This window comes from Arvicola amphibius, chromosome 9 (genome assembly GCF_903992535.2).
Source record: "Arvicola amphibius chromosome 9, mArvAmp1.2, whole genome shotgun sequence".
Classification (NCBI taxonomy): domain Eukaryota; kingdom Metazoa; phylum Chordata; class Mammalia; order Rodentia; family Cricetidae; genus Arvicola; species Arvicola amphibius.
The window spans coordinates 9,479,856-9,500,955 of record NC_052055.2 but is presented as its reverse complement, the minus strand read 5'-3'; positions in this window follow the sequence as shown (position 1 = coordinate 9,500,955).

Here is a 21,100-nt window from a genome sequence, read left to right as displayed (position 1 = left end):
CTTTGTTCGTGTTCGAGAGTGCATCCTTATTTTCAAAAGGGCACCACATATACAGAAAGGTAGGTCTTAGTGGCCATATGGATTCTTAGCCCAGAAATCATGCTCTCCAGATCCATGTAAAAAAAAAATTGTCAGGAGACCCCCCTCTCTTCTCTCATGTATTATTGAAGACTCTCTGCCCTTCTGCATACACACAAAAATAATCATATTAGTCCAATTGGATTAGTTCAATGCATATCATTTGTAAAGCCCTTGGGGAGGGAATGGGGAATACTTTCCTTTGTTTTCAGAAAATCTGATTGAAGCAGATCATACATATGTTTGCAAAGGATAAAGAAGCAGATTAATCTAAATAGGGAAGCTACAGGGAGCATTAGTCATGGCCGTTATTTTGCTAACAAAGGCTACCAGAAAAAAATTAAAATAAAAAATCATTGATGGGTAGCTATGATGCATTAAAATATAACCTAATTGACAATCCTTACATAATAAATCCTAAGTAAATTTATTTATAAAATCAAATTTTCTTCTAGCATCTCCTGAAACTAAGTCCCACGGTAAATTTAGTTATAAAATTAAGCTCTAATGTGAGAAAAATATAAAGCAGAATGAAATGAAGGGTAAAATTAGTATAATGAAACCATATAAAATATTCTGACTCTCCCTTTATCTGTTCTGGTATTGCTTTTGTTTTTAAATTTTTTAAAAATCAAATTCTAGGTTTGGGATTTTCTATTAAGTTAATCTCTAGAAAGAAAAGATTATTATCAGAGCTGCACAAGAATGGCAGGGTATTCACTTGCTGTGTCCCGGGCCAAGTCTGCCCTGTGTTGCTGCTCAGGGCTGTTTGCTGTAATACTTTTATTGTATATTCACTCACACACATTTCAGATCTTCATGAAAAATAAAAGAATTCTTTATCAAAATGTTCTATGTCCTGTTATGTGTCATTTTCCCCAGAACACAGATAAAGAATATTTTTCACTCTACTTAACCAGGAAATACAATATAGTTAAGTCTCAAGAGGGGAAAATGGATTTCCATCTATACTGAATGACATTTTAAAAATCTCTGTCTCCGTGCCTTCCAAATAAACGGGGGCTCACAACATGAAAGAAAGGGATCGGAAAGAAATAAAGACTGAAGGAGGAAAATTGAGGCAGGATGACAGGCTCATTAAAATGTGAAGGAAGCATCTCCAACTCCCTCGAGGAAGCTGCCAATGCTGAAGTAATCGCTGATGAACATGGAAGGAGTGGACGCCGGTGGGGGCCTCCTAGTGCACCCAAGAAGTTGGTGATTATGTCCTGGAATTGTGACCCTATGAAAGGCTGGCTTCTTTGTGGCTTAATAGAGTTCACAGAAAATGCTCGTCTCCAAAATGAGATTTCTCCCTTATTCAGTGTGCAGCGTGGAAGCTTTGACAGGATGAGCAGGGGGCCATTTCTCCTAATCAAGGGGGGATGTGAACCCCTGGGGGTGGAAGATTGTGAGCAATCAAAATCAACAGTTACAAAAAAAAAAAGCCATTGCCTTCTGCTCCATTGTCAAGTGGGCATAAAGGAAGGGGAGAGAGAAGCTGCTAGAATTTGGTAGAAATGAGAGATAATAGGCCACACGGACCCATTTGTCTTAGTAATTATCCCATTTCAGTCTGCAAGGATCTGGGAAATAGTCCCTTGCTGCCTGGGTAGCCTATTTCCGTAGCATGTTTAACTCTTAATTAAAAATCTCCATTTTTGTCATCCTGTTAGCTCAGAAATCATATGACTACTTTAATATGAAGACAAAAACAAGGTTTCCTAGATTATATGGAATTCAGTGTCTTGCGTCTTGGTAAGGCTGAAGAATAGGAAAGACAATGTGGGTGAAACTGGCCAGGCCAGGGCCACACTCGAAGAACACCTTCAGAAAAACATCTCTAGTTCAGTTTCTAGATGGGAATATATTCCTGTGCTTCATCGACTCCTACAGTTTGCTCCTATTGTAAAATACTAGAAAACCAGATTCTGTAGTTTTTTATTGTTTGGTAAACTATATACATGAATATATGTGCTTATATATGAGTCTTATATATAAAACATTACACTAGTTAGAAGAGTACTTCAGTGTTAATACTGGCTACATTTATAACAGGGTCCGTAAGAGTGGAATTTGAAGGAGGGTTGAAGGGAGACTATCTCTTTATCTGACTATTTTCAAAAACAAATGTATTTATTAGAACACAGAATAATAGAGCATTGGCCTTCCATTTGAGACCCTAAGTTCAATTCCAAGCTTGTGTGTAAACAATATACATATGTACACTCATTTATTACCTAGATATGCTAATTTTTTAAATATGTTTTAACTTTGGTTAGTCCACAGCTTGATTGGGCTAAAGCTGTAAAATAAAACTAAATCTCAAATAAGTTAAATAAAGAGAAATTCTAAAACAAAGCTTTACCAGTGAGGGTTCTACTGCACCCAAGGCTCTCTGAAGCTCAGCCTGGTATGTTGAAAGGCTGTCTGGGGTTTCTGCTCATTGAGGTAATCAGCGTTTATGCTGTGTTGTGGTTTGGATGTGAAAGTCCCAGGGCTAAAGGCTCAGTCTCTGGCTTGGCAGTGTCTGGGAGGTGGCGGAAATAAGTAGTAAGGGAACAAGCAGTTAGGGAGCCTGCATGGGACCAACCTAGGCCCCCTGCAGGTGTGTGATAATCATATAGCTTGGTCACTTAGTAAGGCTTCTCACAATGAGAGCAGGGGCCGCTCCCTGGCTCTTAGCTGACGTTTAGCAACCTGTTTCCCCTGGGAGATTTTTACCTCAAAGCTTGGTCCTGCACCAATTTGACTTGTTAAGCTCTGTGCAAGCCATGGGAGGCCCTGCTCCTTTCTGAACGGAGATGAAGGAGGAGGAGCGAATGCGGAGTAGATGGAAAAGGGGAGAGGAGTGGAGGAGAGGAGGGAGAGGAAAATGGTTGGTATGTAAAACAAATGGGAAAAAAAGTTAAATTAAAAAGAAAAAAATGAGGTCTAGATGACCCTCTCTCAAGGAATAAATGTGGGTGTGTCTTACTTTCTTTTCATGGCCTTGATTTCTTCAAATCCTCACACTTAAGCCTATATTAAAATAAATTCACTGGTCTCTCCAAAATCCCTTCACAGAAAAGAGAAGTCATTGCCTAGCTAGAGGGAGAGCTTGGGTTATTAGAGGCATGACCTTGACAATAATTATGGGGCCCTGCTCATTCTTCTTTCTCCTTTGCTACCCTTCCCAGCCACCATGAAGGGAGCTCTATCCTAGGCTCCTGCTGTGAGGTACCACCTTACCACAGGCACAAGGCAATGCTTAAGATTCGAAACTGTAAGCAAAAGCAAACCGTTTTATGTTATCTCTCAGGTACAGCCATGAAAAACTGACTTAACACACCTTTGGCTCACTAAATTGTCCCTGAGGCCAAAATAGAAAGAAAGAGGCCTCCAAATGGTTCTTAACTCTAGTTATAATATGCTAGTTCTGTGGAAGTATAAAAATCAGGACCCAATCTTGCCAAAGGATATTTCTATGATTTCTCTGCTGTGCCAAAATTGCATGCCTATTTATAAGATTTAAGGGGAAGATACTGTTTCTTAAAGTAGACTTCCACAACCTTAGCTACTAAGACAATATGCTAAACAATGCAGGATATAAGAACCCGAACACAACTTGCTTCCTAACCACACTAGTTCTGTTATTCTTGTATAATATACCCTGACAAAAAGCAACTTAGAGGGGTGTTGTAATCTGCTAGCCTGGTCTGTCACCTGGGTACCCTCTCCCTTTAAGAGACAAACACAGCCCACTCCTAATCTCCTCCTTGGATCTCCTGCCTTCACTCCAGCCTGCTCTCTCTCTCTTTCCATCCCTCTTCCAAAGAGGTAACTACTGTCTCTCTCTCTGCCTCTCTTTCTGTCTGTCTGTCTGCACTTCTGGAGAAGCTGTCTCTCTCTCTTCTCCTCCCTCCTTCTTCCCTTTTTCCCCTTCATCCTTTCCTCCTTCCCCATAACCCACTAAATAAACTCTATGTATACCCCGGGTCTCTCTGCATGGTGTATCTGTCTGTCTGTCTCTCACCCATCAAGGTCTCCCACCTGCCAAGGGGACCCACCGAGGTCTCCAATGTCCCGCTGCTGCCCCTTGTAGGACCGGCTTCAGGTCACCTGCCCTTATAAATGATAACAAAGTGGAAGGGTGTATTTGACTAGAGTTCCAGAAGGGATATATTCTATCATGGTAGGGAAGGCAGGTAAGCAAGTGAACGAGGCTAGCCTGGTAGACAGGAAGCTGCCTGATCATATTTTATCCATGCCCAAGAGGAGGAAGAGAAAGAACAGGAAATGGGGCCAATCTGTCAAACCTCCTTGCTTTCTACCTCCTAAAGGTTCTGGAAGTTTTCCAAAAAGCACTGGAGCCTATTGGGGACAATTCTCATTCAAATTATATCATAAATACAAGACTGAAGTGTGCACCAAAAAACTCACACAACACTTTTGAAAAAGACTATGAAGCTAAGGAAAACTATTCTTGATTGTGTGGGTTTGATTTTGATTTTGTTTTGCTTTATCTGACAATCAAACTCTAGACTTCATGAATCATTCAGTTCTGTAACTTTCTGCAGATTATAGTCATTTGTTGGAGGTCGGCTTTCCCTAGTGTCCATACCCTTACGTCAAGAATGTTGTGAGTAGCAGAAGAGTCAGAAGGGGTTGTAGACTAAAGCTTGGCATCCAGGTACTGACCCTGTCGCTCTCCAATTTTAGGAAGCAAGTTCATCCCATGCCATGTGGTGCTGCTTCTAGAAAAGGCCAATTTGCCCCAAATGTCTAAAATCCTTTTAACTGAATCCATTATACTAATATCTGACAATTATGAACTGAGTTCCATTTAACATGCTTGATGTCCTCACTTGGAGGCAATGATTACTAAAGAGAATGAGTTGTATAAACCTGTTTCCCAGCATGTTGGTTGATATGACACCCCGCTGGTCCTAATGCCACCATCAGGCAGAGCTTTTTATATTTAATGTTGAACAAATTATCCTCCATGAAAGGCAGATTGAGAACTCTGGCTGTCAATCTTCTTTTCCTTACTGCTGCATTTCCATTTCATAGAATATCCTGAAAATTCAAGCTGAAGGAGATTAAGGGTCCTTAAAAAAATCACACAGTGAGAATAAATCCAAATGGAAAGGGAAGACTATCAATAGCTCCCTTCCAAACCAACAGCAGGAAAGTCCCCTTTATGCCAGCATCCTCTCACATGGTGTGACCTCCAAATCCCAAACATGGGATTTTCTGTGCCCAGGTCAAGAATCTCAAGAGAATCAAGGTTAGGAGGGTCTCGCAAACAAGGGAAGAATTATGCCTGCAATATATGAAATGCTGTATATTGCAGGACAGTGTGAAAGCAAACCTGGGAGGTACTGTGCAAGGTTATAGCCAGTGACTCCGCTGTGCAGATTTCCATCTAGGGAGGAATTTCAGCTCCATGTGATTACCTTGAATATTGGGCCTTGCAGCCTTCTGCAGCAAGACTGATGTCCTGCAGCTTTCTGCCCATTTCTTCTTCATAATGAGCCACAACTTTTCCTTTCACCCAATTTGAGCCTCGGGCGAACCTTTTCCATTGATTGTGAACAATAAACCTCTTCCATGAAAATGTGGGCTTTCCTAATCTGCTTTTTACGATGCTTAAAAGGATGCCATCACTTTAGAGAAAATAGCATAAAGTGAAAAGCTTCTCATTTTACGTGAGATTAGTATTAAATATTCCATCGGAAAGTAAATGTCTTTATGTCTTACTTATTTTTTTAATTAAGGCACAATCTCATATAGGCTGGCATTAAACTTACTCCATATCTGAGGATGACCTCAAACTTCTGACTCACTTGTCCTCTCCTCCTGAGCACTGGACCACAGGCTGCACCACCAGGCTTGGTTTATGTGGAGCTGGAGTCAAGCCCAGGACTTTTTGGCATTAGGTTCTCAACTGAGTTATATCCTTAGCCCAGAAGAAAGTTCATTATAATTATGAATACATAGTAAACCTATGAAGACAAGTTTTTATTTATCCCCATTTATTAATTACTATTATTGTTTTGGAACATGGAATAAAATTATATATATAAATATATAATTATATAATATATATAATTATATATATATAAATATATAAAATTATATATATTTGTGAAAAGTAAATCTTGAACTAAAGATTAAAAAATCTGTTTCAATATCAAGAAAATGACTTACAAGGGACTGGGGGTGAAACAATAGGCAATACTTACATCCAGTTTCCACCTCCAGTTCAGTTAATCAGTAGTGAAGCTCTAGCACTGGATTCTGTTATACACCAGTCCTTGCCACCAGTGGCAGGGCTACGTGGTTTAAGCTGAAGACCCTGCAGGTCAAATCTGCTGACAAAGACAGCTATCATAGTGCCTCTACCTGACCACTGGCCTGTATCAAAATGCATGATGAAGTGCTACAGAATACAGAGACAAACATGCAGTGTAAACTATGAACAGGAACTTCTCAAGAGCTTATATCCAAAGAAAACAAATGGGTCCTCATTATTATTAGTCATCATAGGAATGTGTACCACAATGTCCTATTATTTCAGAACACGCCCCACAGGTAATGGCCAAAATGAAACCAAATGTCTCCAATAAAGAGGCGCTGAAGTCTCGGGTGCAGCTGATGGGGAAGACTGACAGCGGTATCAGCTAACCATGTGTATTTGGACTTTGCTGAAACTTCATTCCTAGGCATCTGTACATATAATCACCAAAAGATCGGTGAAAATTACCTGTTGTACTACCAATGACACCCTCAAATTAAAAGAACAACAAATCTTAATCTCCCTCCACAGTAGAAAGGCTATGTGAATTGTGGTATGTTTCTATGAATGAGTGCTACACAGCAATGTCTGTGGGTGAGTAATAGACCCACCTTTCGCATGAATGGATTTCACGTGGCTTACACAGCACACATGAGATGCATAGACCTTTAGTGGTTGCATTTCAGGAGACAGAGAAACAAATTTCTAACGCTTTAAGTCAAGGCAGTAGTTAAGTTTGGAGACAAGTTACTGGGAGGAGGCCAACAGTAAGAATTCAATTTGGGAGCCGGCTGTGCCTTTTACTCACCTTCTGAATCTTACACTTTTCTGAATGTAGTCATACTTCAAACAGAGCTAACACATATGCCAATAAGACGACAACCCCTTGTGATCAGAATGGCTCTATGTCATTAAAAAGCTGCTTTCATAAAATGCTACCCTGCCCCTGTTTCTGTGATTCACTAGCTTCTCATTAACTAAAGATATATATATATATATATATATATATATATATATATATATATATATGTCATCTATATGAGGGGCTGTGCTGGGTGTTGTAAGACACAAAGAACAAGCTCTAAACGCTCACCTGCAACACAGTTGTACAGTAACGTAAATTCATTCATATGTATCATGTGTACTAAGCATGGCAGCTTACCACATTCTCCTACTCTCACTAGCATCAAGGATCTTCTTGTTATGTTTATTTTCTTCTTAGCACATTATGCCTTATATAAAGGAAAATATAATGACATTTGTGGAGGGAAAAAAGTAATTGGCATTCTGTTGCTGAAACTGAAAGTAACGGAAGTTCGTGAAGGAAGCATGAGACCCCTCCCAATCCCCAGCGATTTCATTAGCCACTTCAAGAATTAGATGAATTAAATTCACAAATGGGAAAATAGACATAACAAGTCTAATCCAATGTGTGTTTTAATTTAATGATTTCATACATTAATATCTAATAGGGTCACGTACTAGTTTAAATTTATTCCTCAAGCTCAAGAAATTTTAATTTTTAAAATAAAATATCATTCTGAAAAAAATATAAGAGAATCTATAAAGTAACTGTGAAGGTTAAAATAAGTATTTCTGAAGAAGAAGGTTATGCTTCCATGTATTAAAACACAGATTTTTTTAAGCATATTATTCTTTTTTGAGCTACTGTTTAAAAATACATGTGTCCCTTTAAATCAGTGGTTCAACTTTTAATATAAATGACATTTTCAAAAGCATATGAATATATTTTATAGAGCTAATCCTTTATAACCTGCAGGATTTTTACCGATTCCCAATGCAGTAATTTTTGTTTGACATTTAGGTCTTTCTTTCTGTTTGTCCTTTGGCGGTGACCTTGCACTGATTTTACCAGGCTTGTCCTGTTCTTAACATGTATGTTTCTTCTACTGTAAGTTTAATACAACCCTTGAAAGAAAGTGGCGATCAACAACCACCATTATAGGACATGAACACAATCCTTCCACATCCTGGGCTAATTCTAGGAGACTGAACAGTGGTGGGCTCCTTCTAGGCCAAGCAGCTTGCAAATGCCAGGCTTTGGAGGAGCACTCTTAAGCTTGGGAAGGAACAACACTCCGAGCTTTGCTTTAAAGGTTCAAAGAACAAGTGAGAGGATGCTCTGGCCTCAGGAAAGTTTACACATCAGATATTACACAATAACATGTGGTATGTGCGCATGTGTTTCTTGTGCTTTTCCTTTGTTTGTTTAATTCTGTTTTGTTTGTGTTTTAGGGAAAGAGTGAAAGAATTCATATAGTTGGGTGGGTTGGGAGGTGGAGAGGATGTGGGAGAATTTGGGGGAGGGGAAAACATGGTCAGATTATATTGTATGAAAAAAATGTTTTGAATAAAAAAGAACTTACAAGAACCTGGACCTATATGTATGCATATTTCATCAGGTATGAACTGAATGTTTTGGGTAGAGAGAGCCTAGTACATGATACACAACAGACGCCCAACCAGGAGGCAGCATATATACTGATGGTGAAATCAAAGAAGAGTAAACAGAATAGGAACCGTGTCAGGGAAGTCATCTACTCCCTTCCAGACATAAGGCAGAGATGGTTCACTGCTGTCCCCTCCACCTGCAGGCAGCCAGCTTACAGGATCTGGAGCATCTCAATAGCAGCCTCAGCCCAAGAGTTCACTACCACAGTCTGCTGGAACAGTCTTGCAAGATTTCAGTGCCAGGGCTGAGGGCGGCTGGAGCCCGCATTCCTTCACTGGTTACACCTGTGCCTTACTACCACTTATCCAGTGGTAAGACTCTGGATCCTAGCTACTGCTGAAGCTCATCTATGGAGGCCTGACTATCATGAGTCCTTTTCAGTTGATTAGAGTTTAGGAAGGAGACTTAGTGTGGTCACTGATGACCACATGCCACTGTTTCAGCTTGCTGCCTGTGGTGGGTTGAGTATGAGTGACCCCCATGGGCTCATCATATATTTGAATGTTTAGTCATCGCAGAGTGGTATGATTTGAAAGTATTAGAAGATGAGGAGGAATGACCTTGTTGTAGGTATAACGTTGTTGGAGGATGTGTGTCACCGGAGGCGGGCTTTGAGGTTTCAAAATCCCAAGGCAGGACTAGTGTTCTCTCTCTCTCTCTCTCTCTCTCTCTCTCTCTCTCTCTCTCTCTCTCTCTCTCTCTCTCTCTCTCTATCTCTCTTCAGGATGAAGCCATGTGTGCTGCCGTGCTCCCTGACCTCATGATAATGGATTAACCCTCTGTTAATAAATCCTGCATTAAATGCTTTCTTTCCTAAGTGTCTCTTCACAGCAATAGAACAGTGACCAAGACGCTGCCTCACAAAAATGATAGAAAATTCAGGTGATGGTAGAGTAAATAAGGAGGGAGACAGCACTGGAGAGACAGTTGTAAGACAAATTTTAAGAGATATTTCATACTATTACAAGGAAAATCCACTTTATCTTATAGGCAATAATAAAACTATAAGAATCCTTGAACAGGGCAATTAGAGGACTGTATTAACTTTATTAGTAAAATTATAAGTTGATAGTTACAATACACTGTGTATTTTGATTTATGAGTATTGGGATATTAGTGTTTTCTATAGCACAATATTTAAGTATAAAAAAGATTTGGATTTAAATTCCTATTGTGCAAAGAACTATTAACTTTAGTTGGTGATTAAGCCTCTTTCTAATTAAGTCAAATTCATCCTCTTTATATATATGGCTGCTTTGACTCAATGATTAATTAAGTGAGAAACTAGATATAGAGAACTTGCCATCTGACACATAGACAGCAATGACTGCTAGCATTTTTGAATGAGAAGCTCATTGTCATTATAATGTACAATATTTCAGGTAATCACTGGCTTAACAGTGCTCAATTGCAGGGCAGGTTTTACCTCAAGATGCATCAAAAATAACAATTGAAAATACATATGCCAAAAGCCCATCTCTAGATTCTAATTCAGCATCCCTGTAACAAGGCCCAAGTGTCTGCATTTAGGTTCCAGGATGTTTCAGAGGCACAATCACAACCAAGAAGATGTCATGAAACACTGCCTTTAGAGTCCCTAGAGTAAGTTTCACTTAAAAAGCTTAGCACCTGAGCTGGAGTTTGTCACCTCTGCACTTCAGCTTCACATCATGAGGGAAGAGGAATAGTGGCCTTGTTCAAATGAAAACAACAGGGCAAGACCTGGCTCACAGCCAAAGGTGATAATACACAGGGCAAATTTCAACGGAGGGAGCCAGGGAAAGTGACCGAAAATAGCCATGGCACACAGCCCACAATTCCATGCCTCAAAGAGTCAGGAAGGTCATGATGTTGCCAACAGTCAGAAACCAAGACAAGAAGAAAAAATATATTTATATATCCACGGCTACATGGACTTTCAGAGCAAACAGCTGATGGGTGGGAGGGGAGGCAGAGCTGAACTGGAGGGTCCCAGAGCTGGAAGGCAAGGCAGATGATCAAAAGGTGAGGCGGGGCAGCAGGAACCAGGTGAGCTGCAAGGAAGGTGAGCAGAAGAACAGGCAGGAAGAACCAGCAAAAGGGAAGGCTTGATTCCAAGGCCATCTTCACAGGATGCTTCTCACAGACTTCCTGCTCTAGCAGGAGCCAGTCTAGGCCTGTAGGTGGAAGCGAGAAATGCATGAAAATGGAGAAGAGGAAGGTGAAGCAAGCAGGAGCAGCAGCAGGTCTCCGGTGAAAAGGCAGATACCCACCAGGACACAAAGCCACCAGGAAACCATAGTTATTGCTCAAAAAGAAACTTACAAGAAGGAAATTATGACACATGCCTAAAGTATGTCAGCATAATGCATATTTTTAGAAGACAATGGAAACAGTACTTCCATTCATAGATTCATCTACTCATCGCGACAAAATGGCAATAATTGAATTCCTCTGGTTGCCGAGCCCCACGGCAAAGTTCCTAAAGACCTTATTACATAATATGGCCTTACAACAAGGATAAGATACATCTTAGTATGATGTAGGAGGTCTTACGATATAGTTAATACTAGGTTATCAGGAGCACTTCTCACTGGAAGGAAGCATTAGCATGGTAGATAAATAGCATGTACAAGGACAGGATGGTGGGGTCGGAGTAGAATTCTTATGGAGAAGTAACTTATCATGACTTAAATTTATTTATTATATCATAAATTAAATTCATTTAATGTTGTATGGCACAAAAGACTACGGACAAAGGAACACAAATGGCAGGCCTCGGTAAAATGTGGGTTATTAAGGAAAAGGAAGGGACGTGAAGCTGGATGGAAAGGTGGCAGGAAGGAGTCTGGGAGGAGTAAGCAGGAGGAGAGGAATGACAGTGGCCAAAACACAGTGTATACATTATATTAAATAGTCAAGGAATAAATAAAATTCTACAATGGGAAATAAAATTTAAAAATATATTAATATTAAGGAGTACACATAAATTCAAACATACTCATATCATGCAAGTTAGAATGACAATTCTAGTTAAAAATAAGCTGGGTTAAGCACTTAGGAGCATACAATATAAACATCAAATTTCTGAGTAGAACCCCAGAAACAGGCAATAAGCCCAAGACTGACAAATGAAATTCCATGGAAGTATAAAGCTTAGGCACAGAAAAAGAAACTATCAACAGAATAAACGGCCTATAGATGAGAGGGAAATTTGTCAGCTACACTTCAGACAGGAGGCTAACGTTTAGGCATTCTGAAGAGTTGCCAAAATAAAACACCAAACAAGCAAAACATTGAAACAACAAAGGAGCCAGCTGCCATAACGGAAAGTTCTCAAAAGAAAAGTACAAACAGCCAGTGAGCGCTGTCAGAGGTGTCCAATGACTCCAACCATCAAACAATGCAAATTAAAACTAACCTGTGAAACAGTGTCCTGACCCCAACATATAATGCCACACCCCCATCGTGGGCACAGCCCTTATCTCTCCATAACATAGAAGTGTGCTACTAGGCTGGCTTCTTGGTCAAGAGTTACCTTCAGTGTGGTGCTAGCTTGCCATAAAATTATTGAAGACACTGATTCCTATTTGATAAGAGTCTGTTCCTCCTTTACATAAATCTACTGCACTAGCTGCATCCAGCCTTCTGCTCAAAATTGCATAGTACAAACAAACATGATAACAACAGGAAGCTGTTACAATTCCAGAGCAGAAGCAACTCTCAGTAATGGAATTTCATGTTCAAACACAGTTCCAAGAATTGATGTCCAGCCTTACTGAGTCTCCTTTGATCTCCAGACTCCTACTCAAAAATCCCATTATGATGCTTGTTATTTAAGATATCATATAAGTAAAGAAAACTAAACATTTTTCCCATTCCCATCCACACCATCACCACAATCCCACTCTATCTAAGAAAGCTGTGCAGCTAAGCAATTGTTCAGGCAAAAATTTTTGACTCTTTCTTGCCATAGACTTATTCAAATGACCGGTAAATCCTGTCGGCCTGACATCTAACCAGTCTGAAATATTTCCACTTCTTGTCACCTTTTAGCCTCTGAACTCATTGCTACATCTCCACTTCTAAGACCTTTAAGACAGTGGCTAACATGACTGCTTGCTCTCTTTGTTAGGCCATCAGGTTTCAGAAGGCAGGCATGGTAATCATTTTGTGCTTGGCTGTGTTTCTAGCAACAAGCTGCCATACAGGAACCGCTCTATAAACTTACTGCTTCTTTCCATGGAACCGCCATTATACATACGCAATTAGAATACATAGACTTCCCTCCAAACACTTCCAAGTAGCTCTCCCCACACTCCTTTAAAATCCATGGCCTCTTCTGTCATTGGCGGTACCACCTTTTTATTATAGAATTTCAACAGTATTCTTGGGTGTGCCAGTAAGATTGCAGACAACTTATGAATATTTGTTTCTTCACATATAAAATAAGGCAAACTAGAATTTGAGGCCAGCTTCGTCTGCAGAATGAGTTCCAGAACAGCTGGGACTACATAGAGTAATGCTGTTGCCAAAAGACTAGATAGATAGATAGAGAGAGAGAGAGAGAGAGAGAGAGAGAGAGAGAGAGATAGGCAAATTAAGCAATCTATAAATTCCCTATCCATGCAAATCTCTACAACTGTGTGTGTGTGCAAAGCTGACTGGATTACAGAATATTCCTTTTCTACTCAATCCACTCTGAGATTTCCACTTGGGTCCCTTTTGATTTTATATCTGATAATACACATGTAGTTCCAATTCATAGAACACTTTTATTTCTGTAGCTTCCTTTGACATTCACCTGAAAGTCCCTGGACATTGTGCTATTTCTACCTCACAGATGACACTCTCTAGGCTCAGAGAGTTTATGAGATTTCTTCAACTTTGCCACCTATCACATTTTATTTAACCAATCTATTATGAATAAAGCATAATAGTCAATATTATAAATTTTTATAATCATGGTGTGCACCAGGAACTTTCTAAAATATTATTTAGATTAATATTTACCACTACATATATGGCTTAAGGAATCTTAACACTTTGTTCCAGTCTTCATAAGGGTTTATAGAGGACTCTAATGCAATGCACCTTTAAGAGAGTTTTTACCTGTTTGTTTGAGTGTTGCAATGGCTAGTCTTTAGGTCAGTTTGAATGGGTTAGAATCATCAAGGCAGCAGACCTCCGGACGAGTCTGTGAGGGAGTTTCCAGAGACATGTAACTAAGGAGGGAGACTCGCCTTGCATATATAGTACCTTTTCATGGGCTGGAATGAAGGTGGAATAAAAACGAAAGGAATCAGAGAGCAAATACTCATCTCTCTGCCGGCTGCCGCAGACACAATGTGACAGCCACCCCACAGACCTACCAATGTGTGTTCTCTGTTGCAGAGGTTCCCTCTTAGAATGTGAACCAAAATACATCCTTTCTTCTGTAAGCTTCCTACCTCCCCCCCCACATAGGTTTTTTGTCACAGCAATGAAAAAAGAAAAGACCCATGAGACCAAAACTCGCCCCGTCTCAATACAAGAAGACTGACTTCTCCCACTTGGATTTTTTTTAATTTATTAAAAATTTCCACCTCCTCCCCTCCTCCCATCTCCTTCTCACTCCCCCCTCTCTAGTCCTAAAAGAAGTCAGGGTACCCTGCCCTGTGGGAAGTCCAAGGCCCTCCCCCCTCCATCCAGGTCTAGGAAGGTGTGCATCCAAACAGACTAGGCTCCCCAAAAGACAATACATGCAGTAGAATCAAAATCCAGTGCCATTATCATTGGCTTCTCAGTCAGCCCCCATTGTCAGCCACATTCAGAGAGTCCAGTTTGATGACTGAATGAATGACTGCCTCCAGAAAGCTGCTGCAATGAGAAGGTGTTAGGACAATGTCAAAGGTTTGACTGCCAGTTAGCACACCAGTAAGGGCAAGGGAAATGCCATGTAGTTCCACCCCTAGATGAAAAGCTATAGGTGTTCAATGGTTGCTGAGAAGAAAATCAATTTCCTGTACAGATGACCTCCTACACAGGATGTACAATCTCAAATGGTCATTCCTGGACATATATACATATAAGCAACAATAACTGACTAAGTAGGGTATATATCCATTTGTGTATCCATACACATATATTATGCATACATGTGTGCATACATATGTATACACATAAAGAAGAAATCGTGAATTTGGGAGGGAGAAGGACAGAAATGACATAGCTACTGTACTCGTGTGGAACTCTCAAAAATTAAAGTTAAAGAAAAATAATAAAGACTTAGCTTTAATTTAGGCTGCATGTATTTGTTCTATCTACAATTTCAAATGTTCCTTTGATATCCATGCAGTATGTTGTCAAAGAATGATGACCAAAACTGTAGGGTCCACCTTGGTTTCACAGTATAATCAGCACTGTGCCCACTCTGACTAAAAGCATTTCTACCAAGATTTCTATAGTGATATTTTGTTTGTGAGCTAACAAATAAAGCTTGCCTGAAGATCAGAGTGCAGAGCTAAGATACTAGATAGCCACAGAGGCCAGGCATACACCTTTCATCCCAGCACTCAGGAGACAGAAGCAGACAGACATCTGTGACTTCAAGGTCACCCTGGGCTACACGAGATTCACTCTGTCTAAAATGGAAACAGAGCTCCCACAAAGGCGAACCCAGCACTTGTGATCACAGGCCTTGAATCCCAGCACTAGGGGGTTGGAGAAAGGAGTGATATGGCTGGGCAGAGAAAGGAATCTAAGGTGGGAGGAGATAGGAGCTCAGAGGAGTCTGAGGTTTTGTAGAGAGAGTATCCAGCCTGAGGATGCATAGGGACAGGATTGCCCCTTTGGTCTGAGGATTCAGTAGAGGTAAAACTAGTGGTTGGTTGCTCTGTTTCTCTGATCTTTCGGCTTTCACCGCCTAATATCTGACTCCAGGTTTTTATTCTTGAGACCAATTAGAATTCATGCTACAGATTTACCTTCTCTTTCCATTTCTAGTCTGCTTAACCCTCGTCTGGATGGTCTGATCGGGAGCTGCCCATCAATCAGCACATGTAATCCTTCCCCCTTCTTCACATGATAGCTTTCAGTCCCAACCCTCGATCCAACCTACCATGCGTTATGTTTTTAACATTTCAATCTTCTGTATGAAAATTTGGTGATGTTTCCTTCAAGCAGGTGTAATCTATATTGCAGGGACAGGGCTGTTTCACTTTAAAACTAATCGCCCAAATTTCTATTGTATTTTTTCTTCTAGCTCCACAATATCTTTAAAGGATTCAAAGGCAGGTCAAAGGGCACAGTATTTGTTGGCTGGGCTGTTGACAGAGGAAACCAAATTCCTAGGGCACAGTCCTGAAAGAACCGAAATCAAACTGATGAGGGGAAAACAGGACAACCAGCAATTTTAACCCAAAGCCATGAGGTGTTGGGGGGAGGGGACTTACATCCATCCATTAAAAGACAATAGAAGATTAAATTCAAAGGTGGAATCCTGAACAGAAGTTGAGGGGGTGGGCAAAGTGCATATTATATCTATTAATGTCAAGATTTAAAAGGAAAGAGAGAGGTGGAGGGAGGGAGCTGGAGATGTCAGGGAAAGAGAAAGGGATTTATAAAACTGTCTGTAGGTAGAAGTTTAGAGACTATGGTGCTACCCAGAGGAAAGGGGATGAGACAAGACAGGAACAAACTTTCCTACAGAATGCTTCCTGCAGGAATACAAATGCAGAGTAAAAGTAAGGAAAAAAAAAAAAGCAAAAAACTCTCCTGCCTCCTCGGCATGCAGAACTCTTTAGCCAGCTGTGGTGGATGCCCTTTACCCTTAGTTGATTAGAGGAGGAGCTAACTGTGGGGGCCAGCCACGATAAACTAAGTCTGGGCAGGTCACCCAAAGGAAGTGCTTTACTTCCAACCATTATCACCTGCCAGAGTAGAGCTCAAGCCTCGATAAATTTAATAAGAGGCCTGAGTCTCAGTTTCCCCTGATGCAATACCTAGTAGCAGAAAAGAACCACAAACTGAGATTACCCAGCCCCCACCCAAGAGCAGACCATACAAAGGAAGTGCCTGGCATTCCAAACTCTATAGATAGAAACACCTGCTAGCACACACTCATCAGGACACCCCTAGACGAATGTCAGCCAACCAGGGGTCCTGAACCTCAGAGACCCCTCACCCCCACCTTTACTACTATAAAAAAAAATTCTAACTGAGCTCGGGGCTCTCTGGTTATTCGAATACGTTGGACATGCGGAGAGACCGGAGTTTGCAAACTTGCATAAAATAAAGGCTCTTTCCTATTACATGTGGGACTTGGTTTCCTTGTTTGCTTGCTGGGTTGCGCGGATTTGGGCATAACACCAACAGCTAGTGCTGAAGAGTTCTAAGAGCTTGGAAGTTCACGGCAGACTACTTGGAACTGTAATATTTCTGGTGAGAGCAAACATCTTCCTACTGGTCTCTTCAGGATCTCAGCTTTCCAGAACGGCAGAGAGAGAAGTTGTTGCTTAGTTTTGCGTTTGGACTGGTAAGTTAATATAGGATTTCTCTCCAGTCTCTGGAATCTTTTTAGCCTTTCCTAAAAAGAGCACAAATCCTATCTCTGTTTCATTAGCTATTAAAGAAGTTAATTTGTTATTATTGTTCTTGTCCGTGCTATTATCTATCTCCTAAGAACCAGAAAGTAAATGGCCGTGTATGTCCCCAGGTCAGAAATCTGAGCACTTAGACAAACACCTTGCATGGAGGAAGTAGGCAAGGCCATTAATGAACTTGGAAAGGGTCTGCAGCTGCACAAGTGTTCTCAGTTGGCTCCTTAGGTGATTCCAAGCAGCCTTTGATAGTGAGGGGAATTCTTCCAAGGACAGTCTATCCTAAAGACCACCTTAGGTTCCTGTTGCTGTTTCTAAGATTTTACAGAGTACTTCTGCCCCAGGCCCACGGCCACCCCCAGGGCTTCAGTGTAGCCCTGCAAAACAGACACTCATCTCCCGCCCTAGATGGGGCTCCCCCAACTGGCGGGAACTAGAGGCACTGCAGTGCGACACCCCACCGGGAGCTGAATCTCAAGCCTGAGCTTGTGATCTACACAGGCCCTGGTGACAGCGGCCTGACCTTCTTCGGTTTAAGAGCCCCAGAGAAGAACCCTGGGTGTAATTGGTCCTCTGGTAGTCAGCGTCTTTGCGTCCCCACCTACCCGTGCCGAGTCTCTGGTCTCCGGCGCGTGTCCACGTGTTCCGAAGCCCCCGCTGCCGCCGCGCTGGCTCCAGAAGCCAAGAGGCCGCGGGGACCGGAGCGCACCGGCTGCCGCCGCACCACGTGTGCTAACCGGGCTGGCGCGGGCGGAGCGGGCCAGGTCCGGCTCCTCCAGCCCAAGCGCAAACCCGCTGTCACGCGCCGTGTCGTAGGCCGGCGGCCCAGCCCGGTCCCAGCCTCCAGGGTGCGCGGGGACACCTTCTGGACAGCGCAATGGACACGGTCTGCAAAGGAACCGGTAAGATGCACGCTTTGGTGTCAGTGCCTGTGGGCACCAGAGGGCAACCAATGCCTTGAGTTCACGAGGACAGAGAGAACTGCTGATCTCAGAATCACCCCTTTCATTGAAAGAGGTACCTGGGGTGCACTGGACAAACTCGAGGAGGTCATAGGAAATTGGACACAGGGATGCTTTCCACAGAAGTACACTAAGGCAAAAGCAGTCCTGCCTGATTGGCTATTCAAACATTCTGCCTGGAATCTGCAACAGTCAGGTTGGCTGGCTAGACCAGCAAGTTGGCCATCAGCTTTGGATGTCCCTTGCCTGATCTTTCTCAGAAGCCAGGCTTGGAAATGGCGCCCTTTGAAAGGCAAGGTTTCAGTAAAAAGGTATCTATCTCTAAGAGTTCTCTGGGGGATGGATCGCTCCCAAGTCCCCAGCCTTCATGTTGCAGCTTCCTGGGTGATTTTTCATAAAGATATACCGAGGTGAAAAAGATGAATTTGAATTTCATTGCTATGTTGTTCAAAATGGTAGCACAAGCCAAAATGGGTGTTGTCAACAGCTGTCAGTATGGAATGGGATGGGTTGTAGAATGTGTGAGGAGACATCTAAATCTTCAATTGAAGAAGCCACTTGGGGATGCTTTTCCCCTGGTGTTTTTATCTTCCCCAGTGAGGTGGAGACAGATGAGGGACTTGTCTACTGATTGCCAGGGTCCTCTGCAGGGTCTCACTTTGTGACCACGGAGCATGGGCAACTCTACTGGTGAAAGCCCTTTTCTAGAAAAGAGCCAAACTTGAACTCCCTGCAGTTCACAATCTTGCATCTGAGATTCTGCTGCAGCCCTGCCAGCCCGATTGTTTATCCAGGAGTAGTAGGGGAACGGATGGTGGGTGTCATTTTTTACCTCAAAGGGAACCCTTAGGGCAAAAGGACTTAAACAGGCTTTCTCTGCCAAACTTTCCCTGTGTGGCATTTGTCACTTTGAAAGCAGCAATATTGCTATAATGCAAATGTTGGTTACTTTATTTGACAGTGGCGCTATTTAAATAAAAGAACATGTAAAGCAGAGTGGTCAATCAGCTTTAATTTGTATTTCATTAGCGTGACATGGACTTTATAGTTAAAGTCCTTAAGGCAATGTCTTCTTAAAACTAAGCAATCAGATATATTAAGTGAGGCCACTCTGAAAATATTGGGCCCTGATTTCGTAGTTTTATTTATTTGAGTGTGTGCACATACGAGTGTACTTAGGTGCATGGATCCTGTGGATCCTGTGTGGAGTTCATGGGACAACTTTTAGGGATTGGTTCTCTTCTCCTACCTTACAGGTTTGGGGGTGTGCTGTGTTCAAAAATGATTCTCTCTTTAAGAAATCTGGGGTCGGGCAGTGGTGGCGCACTCCTTTAATCCCAGCACTCGGGAAGCAGAGGCAGGCGGATCTCTGTGAGTTCGAGGCCAGCCTGGTCTACAAGAGCTAGTAGGCACCGAAGGCTACAGAAAAAAAAAAAAAAAACTGGGCATATAAATCAAATTTGGATTTTTAAGGTCTACCTTTTAAGGAGTTTCTACTTTGAAGATCGGCCACCAATGGAAGAAGCCCCATATTATTCAAAGGCAATCCTAAAGAAGTCAGGAAGCTAAATCATTGGTAGTCCTGGAGACAAAGTTCTTTGCAATGCTAGACAAGTCTTTCTCCATGGAGAATATGGGACTCCAGTACAGGACTCCAAAACTGTCCATTTTACTGGTGTCCTTAATAATTTCCACCATCACCAAATATGAGCTTTATTTACTTAATATTATTTAAACACACTATGTTTTTCATTAGACTTTATCTGTGGAATGAAACCCACAAAATACCAAGTTTTATATATTATCATTTTTCTACTGTGTAGAAAAATGCATATATAACTTTTAAAGAGTTATTTGGGAATCACCCAAAATCATCTGTGAACTCTCAGGTACACTTGGCACATGGGAAGAGAATGCAAGGTGTGAGCGTGCTCTAGGAAGTGACGAGGGAAGCCTATTCCACAGAACAGCAGAGAACTTATTAGAGTCAAGTATCCTTATTTTAAAATTAACTCAGAACTCACATAATCACAGTATATCTCCTGGCACCCCACTGCAAATGCTCAGTAATATTATCATGTAGCACTTTCCAGATGCCTCTCTGAAGTACATATGCCTTCCCACATGCCCCAAGCAGCCAGACAGCCTAGGGGCCAGATTCAACCCACAAATGTATTTACTTCGTTTTAAAAATCAGGAAGACGTTTACTTAAAAAAAAAAAAAGGTTGAAATTAAAATTTTTAAAAATTAAGAGAATTTGCTTTTAGAAATCCAAATTTCTAGTTTCAGAAGGGCTGACGTGCTTTTTTTTTTTTTTTTTAGCAAGGGCATAGGCTTTTCCTCAGAGGGTGTCCACTTCTATTCTACTGCTGGTACACTGACCACTGAACTCACATATCAACTGTCGTAAGCATCTGAGCTTCGTGACTTATGCCGTAAACAGATCTACTAATCCCACACTATCTGTAGATAAATAAATAAAAGTAAATCGAGCTAGGTATGGACAAAGGCATTACTTTGAACAAAAGTCGATCTCTAAGCACCAATGTTTTCCTTACTAACTGCTCAGAAAACACTTCATGTCAGTTAAATGTTTAAATATTTAAAATATTTAAATGTGATTTAGATATATAAATACTTAAATATTTAAATAAAAAATAGAATGAATTTAAATTTCTTTCAATTTAATATTAAATTTAACAATTTAAAGATTTAACTAAACTAAACTAAAATATATAAAATATTTAC